Source organism: Callithrix jacchus, chromosome 5 (genome assembly GCF_049354715.1).
Source record: "Callithrix jacchus isolate 240 chromosome 5, calJac240_pri, whole genome shotgun sequence".
In the NCBI taxonomy this organism is placed as follows: Eukaryota; Metazoa; Chordata; class Mammalia; order Primates; family Cebidae; genus Callithrix; species Callithrix jacchus.
The window spans coordinates 19,692,728-19,705,753 of NC_133506.1; the positions used below are offsets into that span (position 1 = coordinate 19,692,728).

Genomic DNA, 13,026 nt, shown 5'->3' on the forward strand with positions numbered 1-13,026 from the left:
GTAAGAAAATATCTCTAGAACTCACTAGTGTGAAGCTTGCCTTTGTTGTTTCATGAAATTTCCTGGCTGGAAAGGAAGAGAAATAGGGAGAGAAGAATAAATTCTAATAGCAGGCCCTTGTTAATCTTCAGTAGGCTTTGAACAGATTCTTACCCTCTGGGTTCATGGCCTTTCATGACTAAACACTGAGGGGGATAAAAGATAAAAGTTAATCAAAAAGAGTATAAAGAATTCTGATTGGCATGTGGCACACTAGGTATACAGACAAATACTCAACTATGGTGCAGTTTCTTCAAATTAATGGTGATGTTTCCTTGTAACTTAAATGCATCCTCATCACCACCATTAAGTAACACTCAACATTTAGAGTGTCCTCATTAAACTAGGGAAGCCAGATTCCTGGGAGGGCATACGTTGTGCTAGCAGATAGTCTAAGCATAAATATGTGTCACCTTCTCAGCACTGCTGAAACAAGGTTGAAATTTTATATTTTTAAACTCATGAAAAGTTTAGTTTGAAAGATAGGCCATGAGACTTTCAAGAGATGTGCCGGTGGCTGGGCTGTTTAGGATGGAGCCTCTGGTCTCAACAGTTCTTGCCCGAGCCCCTTCATTGTCATTTAGAAGCAATCTACATCCCTCATTATCTTTATCATTTTGGCACCTCTTTTCTCATTTAGAATGTCTATATCTAGACTGATTATGAATGAGTTGTTCAGGGGCAACAAATACTTTATGTGTTCATCTGAATTTCTCAGCCCTTGCCATTAGGATGCAGATAAGTAAGTTTTGATCAATGGATCATAAGTAGCAGTAAGGGATGTCAATTTACAGCTGAGGCCGTGAAGAGAAGAAAGAGGAGTTTCTCAGCTCCTTCTTACCCTGTGGCCTTCCTCAGTAACCTTGGGAATTGCATGTTGAGATGGTGGAAAGGGGACATGCAAGGAGTGTAGATCCCTGAGTTACAAGGTGGAGGAGTGCTCCCACCAACCTGCCTCAGATCCTTCATGAGCCAGAAATATACTTTTATACATAAAAGTTTGGTGATGAACCACTGAGATTTTATGATTTTTTTTTTGATTGCCACAGCATGATCTAAGTTATTTTTTCCTAATACTCCACTTGTAATCATTCAAACTATAGGTAGCAGCTGAGGGTTATAAATCTTTGTTTTCTTACTGATCATGAAGATGTTGGATCTCAGTGCATCTGCAGAGACAAGTTTATAAAGTTCTGCTTCTGGGACTTAGAAGACTAGGCAGGTTATTCAAATGCCCTGGTAGGAGTTTCAGTAGACCTCCAAAGTAAACTTTTAAGTTATTGTTTGGTTAATTTTTCAAACTAGGCCTGACAGTTATTAAGTATTCATTTGAAATTGTCTGGGTATTAGAGTCCTTGAGCTTTAAATAAAAAGTGTAGTGAGTTGCTAGAAATATAAAAAAAATTAGCTGAGTGTATCAGAATCATAGTTACTATTTGAAAGGCCTCATCTCAACAGAGCTGAAAGAGCATGCAGAGCTTTCCCAGTAACAAGGGGATCTAAATCATATTCCCATCGATGAGAGTTCCCAATCTATTATCGAACTGCTGCTATGCCCAACAAGAATATTATATTGCCTCTCAGGTTAAATTGTATTGCAGGAGGCTGGCAAGAAACTCAGTGTGCAAATCAAGCTTCCGATGAACACACTTGATAGAAGATAACTGAAACAGGGCACAGGTCAGGATTTATAAGAGAGTAGCAGGGCTTTGGAAACACAGGACCCTCAACTATTTCACCATTTGTCAGAGGCAATAATGTAGAATTATACACTTTAGGAAATGAACACAGTGAGCTAATCTTCCTCTTGAGAAGTGAATTACTTGCTCATCTTTGGATGCTGTATTACCTTTCTCCAGACATGGAATCTCCTTATAAACAAGGGCTATGTCTTAAATTTTATCTTTGCAGACTTTAACCCAATACCAGAAATATAACAACAATGACTATTTATACAGCACTTAATGTAAGTCAGTCTTTATGTACTATATGTACATTAATCCTCAGAATAAGCCATACAATAAGGGTTATTCTTAACTCCAGTTTATAGACAAAGAAATTAGGAACCTCAAGTAGAAGAACTTTAAGTAAATTGCCTGAGAGCACAAATCTAATGAATAATGAAAATGGGTTTGAATCCAGGTAGCCTGACTCCAGAGTGTGAAACCTAATTATTGTGCCCCAATGCCACTATTAACAATATTAATGAATGAGAAAAGGGAAGAAGGCAGTAGACTGGATGAATGAATGAAAGGAGGGATTTTAAAAGGTAATAAAAGAATGAAAAAAGAAGGAAAGGAGGAAAGAAGTATGGAAGGTTGAATAGAAAGCAGCATCGAAGGAGGACTTAAAAGAGGGATGAAAAGATGGAAGAAAGAAGGTCTAGAGGCATGATGGATGGATGGATGAATAAATGGGTGGATGGAAAGAAATGAATATAACTGGGTATACATAACAAATAGAGGTCTTTTTTTCTTTGCCTTAATGGAGCTTCCAATATTGCTGCTGAGAAGACTCCTGATAACCACAAAATAAAGATTGAAGGAAAAGATGATCTGAGCTTTCTCGAGAGCAATGCAATTTGATCAGCAACTTTTCTCTACTTTCCTCATACACATTGAATCTGTCTATTATCTACTACCCAGGATTTTTTCCTTCAAGGCTACCCTGGACAGTCTTTTTTTTTTTTTTTTTTGAGACAGAGTTTCGCTCCTTACCCAGGCTGGAGTGCAATGGCATGATCTTGGCTCACCACAACCTCCGCCTCCTGGGTTCCGGCAATTCTCCTACCTCAGCCTCCTGAGTAGCTGGGACTACAGGCATGCACCACCATGCCCAGCTAATTTTTTGTATTTTTAGTAGAGATAGGGTTTCACCATGTTGACCAGGATGGTCTTGATCTCTTGACCTCATGATCCACCTGCCTTGGCATCCCAAAGTGCTGGGATTACAGGCTTGAGCCACAGCGCCCGGCCCCTGGACAGTTTTTTAAACTGGATATTATCTCCATAAAAGGCATTGGAGACACCAGGGTCCTGACTTTCTTGTGTTCCTCAAAGATGCAGGGAAAAACACCTTAAGCACATCGGTTCTGGTAGTTACAGAGGAAGATTGTACAGCTCTCTGTATAGAGGTGCTGTTATTAAACTTTTCTTGTAAAAAAAAAAAAAGATCCTCTGTACTTAACTCCCTGGCCTTTTGACTCCCCATTCAATCTGTCTCCATAACCTGCTGCCAGGTGTGTAACAACCTTTTTTTAAAAGGATGATATTGTGTGGAAGTCTTACACAAATACTAAGAGATTCATAGGTAAGAAGGCAACTAAGAGATTCATAGGTAAGAAGGCAACTGCATAAGTGTTGTTTATCAAATAAAGCTGCTTAGGTTGCTTAAGTTAATACTGCTATGATTTGAATGTTTGCTCAAACACTCATGTTGAAACTTAATCCCCAATGTGGCAGTACTGAGAGGTGGGGCCTTTAAGAGGCGATTAGAACATGAGGACTTTGCTCCCATAATGGATTAATTCATTCATGGATTAATGGATTAATGCGTTAATGAATTAGTTAGTTATCCATTAGTTGCTCTAATGGGAGTGGAACTGGTGACTTTATAAGAAGAGGAAGAGAGGCCTGAGCTAGCATCACACCCCTTGGCATGTGACGTCCTGTGCTGTCTCTGGATACCGCAGAGTCACCCCACCTCCAGCAAGAATCCTTTCATCAGATGGTCCCCCTCAACCTTGGAATTCTCAGCCTTCATGATTGTAAGAAATAAATTATTTTTCTTTACAAATTGCCCAGTTCCAGGTATTGTGTTATAGGCAACGGAAAATGGACTAAAGATAAGTATTAAAAGACAGAGTATGTCTTGACAAATGTAATAATTGAAGGGTCTTTCAAGGATCTGAACATGTAGAGCAACTGTCAAAATTTAACCATTTCCTTTCATCACTATGGCCCATTGTAGAATCTTGGATGAGACAGTGAAGGGGGGATGCCAACGAAAGCTAAGCTTTCAATCAAGTTACACTACAGGTGACTGGAACTTAATACCCCCAGAGAACACTGATAACATGTATAGATATGCACCCCAGGGCTATCCTACCTAAAGCATGAGGGACCTGGTATATTTACATAGCAATTTCCATTGCTCATTAGTTGAAGGCTGCTCTGGTGAAAATGGGTGCCTTGCTTTCTGGCATGTCCTGCATGCTACACAGGTGTCAAGGGAGGCTCCAGCAGCCAGAAAAAGACCTCAGGCAAGGAAGTGCAGGTGCTGGTGGTGGCAGTGGGACTAGCATACCCTGAGTCCATAAGAGCACAGCCATACGGGCAGAGCAATTAGTGCCCCAGACAGGGTTCACCCAACCTCATTCAGGACTGAATCAAGAAGAGCAATAATTATAAATGTTGCTTCCACAGTGTCTCCAAATCACTTAATGTCTGTAGAGTCTTAACACATCACTGTGAGTCCTATATTATTAAATCTGGCTTAAATATGTGGAGACTCAATTCTTCAAGAAGTTAGTTGCCTTCCCCAAAATCACAAAACTACAAAGTGGCGGCATCAAAACGGTGGCTCAAATCTTCTGACTTCATTCGGGCCTCTTTATACTATATTTATATTATATTATACAGACAGTGTCAAAATTAGAATGGTTTGACTTACAAGTTTTCAACTTTATGATGGTGCAAAACTGATACACATGTATTGTACTTGAATTTTGATTTTTGCCCTTTCCCAGGCTAGCAATATGGGGTAGGATACTCACTCCTGATGCTGAGAGTGGCAGTGAGCCACAGCTCCCAATCAGCCATGTAATTACAAAGGCAACCAACTGGCACTCTACTGTGCACTGTGTTGCCAGATGATTTGCCCAACTGCAGGCTAATGTAAGTGTTCTGAGCACATGTAAGGTAGGCTAAGCTATGCTATGCTATAATGTCTGGTGGGTTTGATGTATTTAACGCATTTTTGACTTAGGATATTTTTAATATGATGGCTTTTTTTAGGGTTAGAGAATTATTTATTTATTTATTTATTTATTTATTTATGTATGTATGTATGTATGTATTTATTGTTGTGGGGTTTAGGGTTAGAGTTATTTATGATGGCTTTATCAGGGCTCAACTCCAAGGAGGTCTGTATTCTCTCTGTGTTAAACTCAAATGGAAGGTACACCAGAGCTTTCTGCCCTTCACTAAAATCTAAATACGGAAAAGGATGGAGTGTTATTCCCAACTCCCAAGCATGTGCTGTAATTGCTCGAGGTGCACGGAGAACGTGGCCACGCTGCTCGGAATGGTTCAGTCTCAATGATGATGGCTTTGCCATTCTTAGTGCTACATCCTTTTACATTTCTGAGTTCTTTGGGAGAAGTATTTAATTTTAGTTTACATTTCAGGTAGAAAGGAAAGCAAAAAGCCTGTGAAAGTGAGACATTGGGCACATTACATATGAAGATATTTATCAGTGTATTTCTGGGAGACATTGGGCAGGGTAGATGGAGACAATAAACAGTAAGTGGAGGGTGGGTACTGGGGTTGTGGAATTGAATTTGGAGCAAGAAGACACACAATGTGGCTTCTGTTGGTACTCCCACTCTCTCTTCACCACCCAGGGCTATGTCCCAGAGAGTCCATTTGGGCCGCCCACGCCCCTTACAAACACTCCTTCAAACATATCTGTCTATTTCCTCCAGAGATGTTGCTTTCTGTGTAATAACTGGACTATCAACCCATGTGCTTCACCCACTGCTTAGGAGGTTTCCCTTCCCAAGACATTCATTATCCTCACCTGATACCTTCTAGAGATACAAAGCCTTGCACCAAAGGGGGAGCTGAGGAGGACATGAGGTGCAGGAGAGAGTTCTCTTGAGCTCTCTGTGGCCAGGCAACCTTTTGGTATCTCTGCAATCAAATCCTCCTTCAGGCTATAGCTACTATTGTATAAAGCTACATAATCTCCTATCCCAAAATTCTCACAACATTCCAAATCTTGGATAACCATGCTCTCTCTCTGTATATATATATAAGTGAGTATAGATATGTATGTGTATGTACATTCATCTATGTGTGTGTGTATATATATATATATATATATATACCTTTATAATTTCAATAACGTTTGGGGTACAAGTGGTGTTTTGTTACATGGGTGAATTATGCAGTGGTGAATTCTGAGATTTTTGTGCACCCATCATCCAGGTAGGGTGGACTATACCTAATGTGTCATTTTTTAATCCCTGGCCTCCCCCCTACACTCCCTCTTCTGAGAACCTAAAGTCCGTTACATTACTCCGTGTGCCTTTCCATCCTCATAGCTTAGCTCCCACTCCTAAGTGAGAACGTACAGTTTTTGGTCTTCCACTCCTGTTATTTCACTTAGAATAAAGGCCTCTAGCTCCATCCAAGTTGCTGCAAAAGACATTATTTTATTCCTTTTAGTGGCTGAGTAGTATTCCGTGGTGTACCTAGACCACAGTTTCTTCCTCTACTGAGTAGTTGATGGGCACTTAGGTTGGTTCTGTAAATTAGTACTGAGCTATTTTCATAAAGGTGATTTGTTTTATCTATAGTTATGGGTTGCTATTTCTACTTTTATAAGTCTTTTGATGAAAACAATTACACATTAGAACAGATTCTTTAACCAGACTATATCTTACTTTGTATTTAGAACAGATTCTTTAGCCAGACCATATCTTAATTTATATTTATAGAACATCATTTCAGATACATAGATCCACACACCTGGACATTCCCCCCCTGCTCATCCTTCACTCTTAACTAAATGACCCAGATTTCCCGCAGCTCACATGTGACTGAAACCATGAGAGCCTGGCAGGGTAGAAGGAAGCCAGACCTGCTGTAAATCTGGGATGTGGACCGCCAGAAGGCTAGCATTACAGTTTATAGATGTTAAACTGGCAAAATGCAGTGTTTCTTCTGTATATTCAACAATTTCTAACTACTGAGCATAGAATGGATGTGTAATCCATATGTTTCCTCAGTGCCACAAGTCAGGAAGGAAGAAAAGGAGGAGGGGCGGGGAGAAAGGGCGAGAAAGAAGGTCAGAGAGAGAAGAGAGTCCTGTTTCCTATGGCAGTTTTCACGCAACAGTTTAACACGGATACACCCCACCTGCCTTCTGCAGCCTCATTTTTTTTAACTCCTCTTATGCTCTCTTTCTAGAAGTTTGACTGAAGAGGAAAGAATGGCAGTTCCATATCATGACTGTCAACTGAGCATCTCAGCTGAGCCATGGAGCAGGTGAACTGGAAGTGTCTATCCTAGTGGGTGAGCCAGGCTTCTCATCTTTTTAGTTTTCTCCTGTTTCTGTGATTGAGTGTGACTTTTTTTCTTTTAGGCTATACCTTCTCTGGGTAATGGAGGGAGATTGCCTGAAAAAGAATTTGCCCATGCAATTTCCAGAGTAACAACAGGCTTGGGAAAATATCTGTTTAAGAGGATGCACTTTTCAATTATCATGTGTCTTGTGTACTACTAAAGGTACTGCTTGTCAATTATTATTAATGAGGATAATTTTAATAACAGTCAGATTAATCTGTGATGTCTCTTAACCAACTATGAATAAACACGCTGTAGTTCTTCCCTTTTTCTCTTGATGGCACAGTCTTTGTGATTCTTGTAAATGTGAAGCTGCCTCTGGGCCAACGCAACAAACCAGTGTACTGGGGACAAGTGCTGAAGCCAGGCGGGAAGACAGCCATCTTCCTCAATGAACAGGCACCAGCCTCCTTGCAATTCTTTTCCTGTCACTAGAGGACTCAAGACATATATGTGCCTTTCAGAACAGGTCAGGAAGAAAAGGGAGAAGCAGCAGCAAGAAGTTTTCCCCAAAGAGGAGCAACGATGTCTGCGGCAGGGAGGCAGCACACTGGCTTGATTTCTGTATTCCTAAACTCCCAGATACATCCATGAGTAGGGAGACGGTAGTGGGTTTCTAGGGAAGATGGAGAAATGGTGCCAGTTAATGTCCAACACAGGACATTAAAAAATGGAAATAGTTCCTCTCCCTTATTCTCCTGGTCATAAAATTAACCAGAAGCTGAAGTCATGAGAATGGCTGGGAAGCTGGGGGAGAGTATGGGTGTGACCAGGCAGGACCCATGGGTGGAGCCACCTCAGGACAGCAAGGGATGTCCTGGCCACACAAACTGCAAAGGCCACTGATCTTGTTTTTTTTTTTCATTTGAAGTCTGGAGGAAACATGATAAAAATGAAAATGATCGTTTTGTCAACCAAGAGGTCGACCAAACTACCAGCTGAGACTTTGATTTAAAACTCGGGTAACTCACAAGCAATTGTGGTAAACTGAGGCCCATTGAGACTGTAGTTTATTTGTGAGGAAATAAAAAAATAAGGATTTAACGCCTATTTTTAATAGCCTTAGGGTTATTTAAAGTCCCACAGCACCTGAGGAGGGTTTGGGTTAAATTCCATTTACTTTCTTATTATTGGCATTTAGTAGTTAAGACTCTGACATTTGCTATTCAAGCTATTTGGACTGTATAAAAGGTGATATGAATACTGATTTTTAAACACATGTGCTATATTTGCCTTTACTGTAGAAAGCTTTAGATATAAGGATGAACTACATTACTAGGTTGATATTCCAATTGGATGCCTATCATGGAGGGACTCTGTGATGTTCCAGAACCTGCAGCTGCTATTATTATCTGATCTGCCTCATATGCTACAGTGGATATTTGCCCAAACTCATATAAATTTCTCTGCAAGGTCTATTGAATGTCGCTGGTATTTGGAACATAATAGTCAAAATGAATTGTTGCTCTGGTGGTAGAATGAATACACAAGGGCTGATTAATCCACTTGCAGAAACCCTGAAATGAAGATGAAAAACATAATAAGAGCCACCCTTAACATTAACCCTGTGGGGCTTTTTATTAATTGGTTCAGATTTAAGCACAGCTTTTAATCAACTTGGAGGCTTTTACGTCTACATCCCCAGAACTGCTTGTTCATCTCCAAGAACAGTGAATTAAATGTTGAACAGATGTCAACATTTGTCAACAGATGTCAGGGAAGGTCCTTTTAAGAGAGCTCATCTTAGGACATTTCATCTACAACGATGTCTTGTAATTAAGCAGTGCAGCCGTGCACTTGATCAAGCCCATGTCTGGAGATAATTTGCTTTCAATTCTTCATAAAATAAGAAAGAGGGATATCTCCATGCTGTTGATGACACACTTCTGAATCTATACCTGGGTAATTCAAGCGAAAATAAGCACCCTTATGAGAGCAGGGGCAAGAAATCTTACTCAGACAATGGATTCAAAACGCCAGGATAATGGCCAATGATGTTGATTTTAGCAGGGGTCCTAAAATCTTTGGGTTTCAAAAAATCTTTGAAACTTTCTCTCCAAACAATGAAAATATGAAGAAGTATGTGTTCCAAATCCAAATGAAATGCAAGGGATTTACAGATCCTTGAATGCCTACCCTCTAACTCAAAGGTAAGAGCCCCAAGTTAGATATTTTCATAGCAACTAGTGATGTTTCTTTTGTAAGCCTCTCTACATCTGTTATTGTTGCTTTATTGTCTGTCTTTCCAGTTGGCCTATAAGCTCTCTGAAGGCAGAGGCCTTGTAATCTGGGCTCCAAACATGATACCCCAAGGCATGGAGTTTTGGGATGCTGCATATTTTTGAGGTAAGGAGATTGTGAGGGTTGCAGAAACAAGATCTCTCTGCCCTTCTCCCACCCTACTTTCTCCTGCCCTCCTTCTCCCACTGTTGGATATAAAAACTAGAACTCCTTTCGCCAGAGAATAAGCCATACCACCTAGGAAGGTCACTGTCTGACCTCTTTTATGCTCCCTTGAAGATCCTCTTTTGACAGGTGTCCTGTTCTTAGTGTGAAGGAATGCCATGCAGAGACACAGAAAAGCATATGAACATACAGACCTTGCTAAAGTGTCCCACAGTTCATTACCATTAGATCGTACCCCTTTTTGTCAATAACATTTCTCCACAACCATCACTTATTTCATCAGACTTGGTATAAAAATGCATCGTTTTCCCGGGGCCTTTGGGTCTTCATTTCTGAAGATTCCCATGTCACATTGAACATTGTTAAGTAAATTTGTCTTTTCTCTTGTTACTCTGTCTTTTGTTATAGGGGTGTCAGCCATGAAGCTTGCAATGGGTTAAAAAAAAGAGATGTCACTTTTTCTCCATTGCAATCTTTATTGCTGAATCCCCAGCATGTAAAACAAGGCCCAGGACATAGGTAGAAGTCAACAAATATTTGTGAAATTATAAGGCAGAATATTTATCTATTAAATGTTTAAATTTCTTGTCTAAGACCAAATAATGCTAAGTTAAAAAAAACAAGGAAACAAATTTCCAAAATTAAGAGAAAACTGATTATTCCCAGGCCTCCAATACACATGGTTAACTTTGATTTACCTAATGATAATGAACTCATGGAAAGCAGTGTTTGTAATTATATCTGATTCATTTAGTTTTCTAAATCAGCACTGTTCAAACCTCAGCATGCATAAGAGCTACCTGGAGAGGTTGTGAAAACATAGAGTGCTGGATGTCACCCTCAGATATTGGAGGTCTGGGGCTTGAAATTCTGCTTTTCTAACAAGCTCCAGGTGATGTTGACAATGGTGGCCCAAGGACTACACTTTGAGGAGCAAGGTTCTAAATCAGCCTATGAAGTGATTCTAACCATCTCATTTTACAGATAAGAAATCTTGAGAGTCACGTCAGCCCCAGGTAACACAACAGAGCTGGAGGTCTGAAGACAGATCATTAGACTCTGGTTTCTGTTTGTGAGCTGTTACTTTATGGTGCAACTCTACACATCGGCCGGAAAAGCATCTTCTTCGTATCTGTACTTTGTATTTCTCATAAGATTCTTCTTTAGGCGATAGAACTACAAAGTCATTAAGCTCTTAATTTGTTTTATTAGAGAAACACTGTAATAACAGCATTAACTCAATTTCAAAGAAAACAAGTACATCTCTCTAAATCTCTCAATTTTATCAGAGGTTTCCTTTTGCATTTTCGTCAAAGGCATAGTAATTTATAAATGGATGTAATCGTGGTGAATGTAGGATTTGTGTTCAGCTTTATTTAGCATATTGAGGACTTTTCATTTAACATATTGAGGTTGCATTTTTCATAAGGTTGCATTATTTTGAAGATGGTTAAATAAACATTCTAGGATATGCCTGTGCAACTGGGTGTTATTAGTTCAATATAATTACCTTGAGAGGCTATCGGTCTACTCCATTGCAAGGGAGTTACTCAAACGTATTTAGAATACCTCTTTTGAAAAATTATCTGATTTAAAATCTCATTCTTATAATATACTAAACTGGAACTCATTTGTGCATTCTTTTCTCTTCCATTAGCCCTGTTTTATGCATGTTTGAGAGAATAGGTTTTCTAGAATAGCAGTGTTATTCAGCCTCAATATTGCTTTTGATCATAAAAGGATTAATCTAGTTACCCAAAATTATTAAGGTTGTTTGACTCTGAAGGACTTCTGCCATTTTCAAAATATAAATGTATCTTCAGAGGGTCAATACTGGCCAATACTGAGGATATTTTAAACATGGCCTAAGGGACATGGAGAAGACTTACAGTTTGTGGTGAGGGAGGTTCCCTATTTTACAGTGTCACTCCAAAATTGACCTGTAAATCCCTATAAAGATGTACTTTCCTGTTGGGCGTGGTGGCTCACGCCTATAATCCCAGCACTTTGGGAGGCCGAGGAAGGTTGATCACTAGGTCAAGAGATCGAGACCATCCTGGTCAACATGGTGAAACCTCCATCTCTTCTAAAAATACAAAAATTAGCTGGGTGTGGTAGCACAGCCTGTAGTCCCAGCTCCTTGGGAGGCTGAGGCAGGAGAATTGCTTGAACCCAGGAGGCAGAGGTTGTGGTGAGCCAAAATTGTGCCTTTGCACTCCAGCCTGGGTAACAAGAGCGAAACTCTGTCTCAAAAAAAAAAAAAAATGTACTTTCCTTAGAGTAGACTAGTCTAAACTTCTTACAAAAATATAAATATATGTGAATGATATGTTCTCATATATTTATATGAGCAATTTAGTAGACTAGGTCTACCAGACTCTATGATGCTACAATATAATAATGAAATCATTTTGGTACAGGGGCATGTATAAAAACAGAGTGAATGAAAGAGAAAAGAGCTCACAAATGAGATTGAATTCACTATTTCATCAGAATGAGATTTTAAATCAGCATGAATTGATATTTTAGTTTACAGAATTGAGACAATATTAGCTAGATATTTGGAAATAATGTAGAGGATATCTATCTAAATTGCTGCATGGAAAAAAAAATCCAGATGGTTGGGAGTGGGGTGAGGGCTGGAAATTTACCTACTGGGTACAATGCGCCCTATTCAGGTGATGGATGCACTAAAAGCCCAGACTTCATCACTATGTAATATAATGTCTTTGTACTTCTCGAATCTATAAAAATATAAAAATAATTTTTAAAACTCAGACGCAGCAAAGATTTGAGCACTTAAATAAAGTGAAACTGGAAAACGACCTAAAGAAAATATGCAAGACTGATTAATTTGACAATACAAAATGCAAAAGTTCAGTGTGGCAACAATGGCACACCATAAACAAAGATCAAAAAAGAAGTAACAAACCTGGAAAAAATATCTTAGCACATATGAAGAAAGTGATTTCCCATGATATATAAAGTATATACCCAAAAGATTATAAATCATTTTACTTTAAAGACATATGCATACGTGTGTTTATTGCAGCACTATTTACAATAGCAAAGATTTGGAACCAACCCAAATGCGCATGAATGATAGACTGAATAAAGAAAATGTGGAATTTCTTACATATACACCATGGAATTCTATGCAGCCATTAAAAAAGAATGAGTTAATGTCTTTTGCAGGAACGTGGGTGAAGCTGGAAACCGTCATCCTCAGCAA

The 13,026-nt window shown here is 39.3% G+C and overlaps 1 long non-coding RNA gene across 2 annotated transcripts in view; it reads left to right on the forward strand.

Annotated features, from left to right (window-relative positions):
- The window catches only part of LOC144582456 (uncharacterized), a 623,889-nt gene extending 611,259 nt beyond the window's left edge, over window positions 1-12,630 (forward strand). The window contains exons 4-7 of one of the 2 annotated variants that reach the window (XR_013535120.1): window positions 7,233-7,310; window positions 7,408-7,550; window positions 9,638-9,734; window positions 10,779-12,630. This is a non-coding gene — a long non-coding RNA (uncharacterized LOC144582456). Of the gene's footprint in view, window positions 1-7,232; window positions 7,338-7,407; window positions 7,551-9,637; window positions 9,735-10,778 lie in introns of both variants that reach the window. The other variant, XR_013535121.1, reaches the window with a different exon arrangement.
- Window positions 12,631-13,026: the final 396 nt, after the last annotated feature.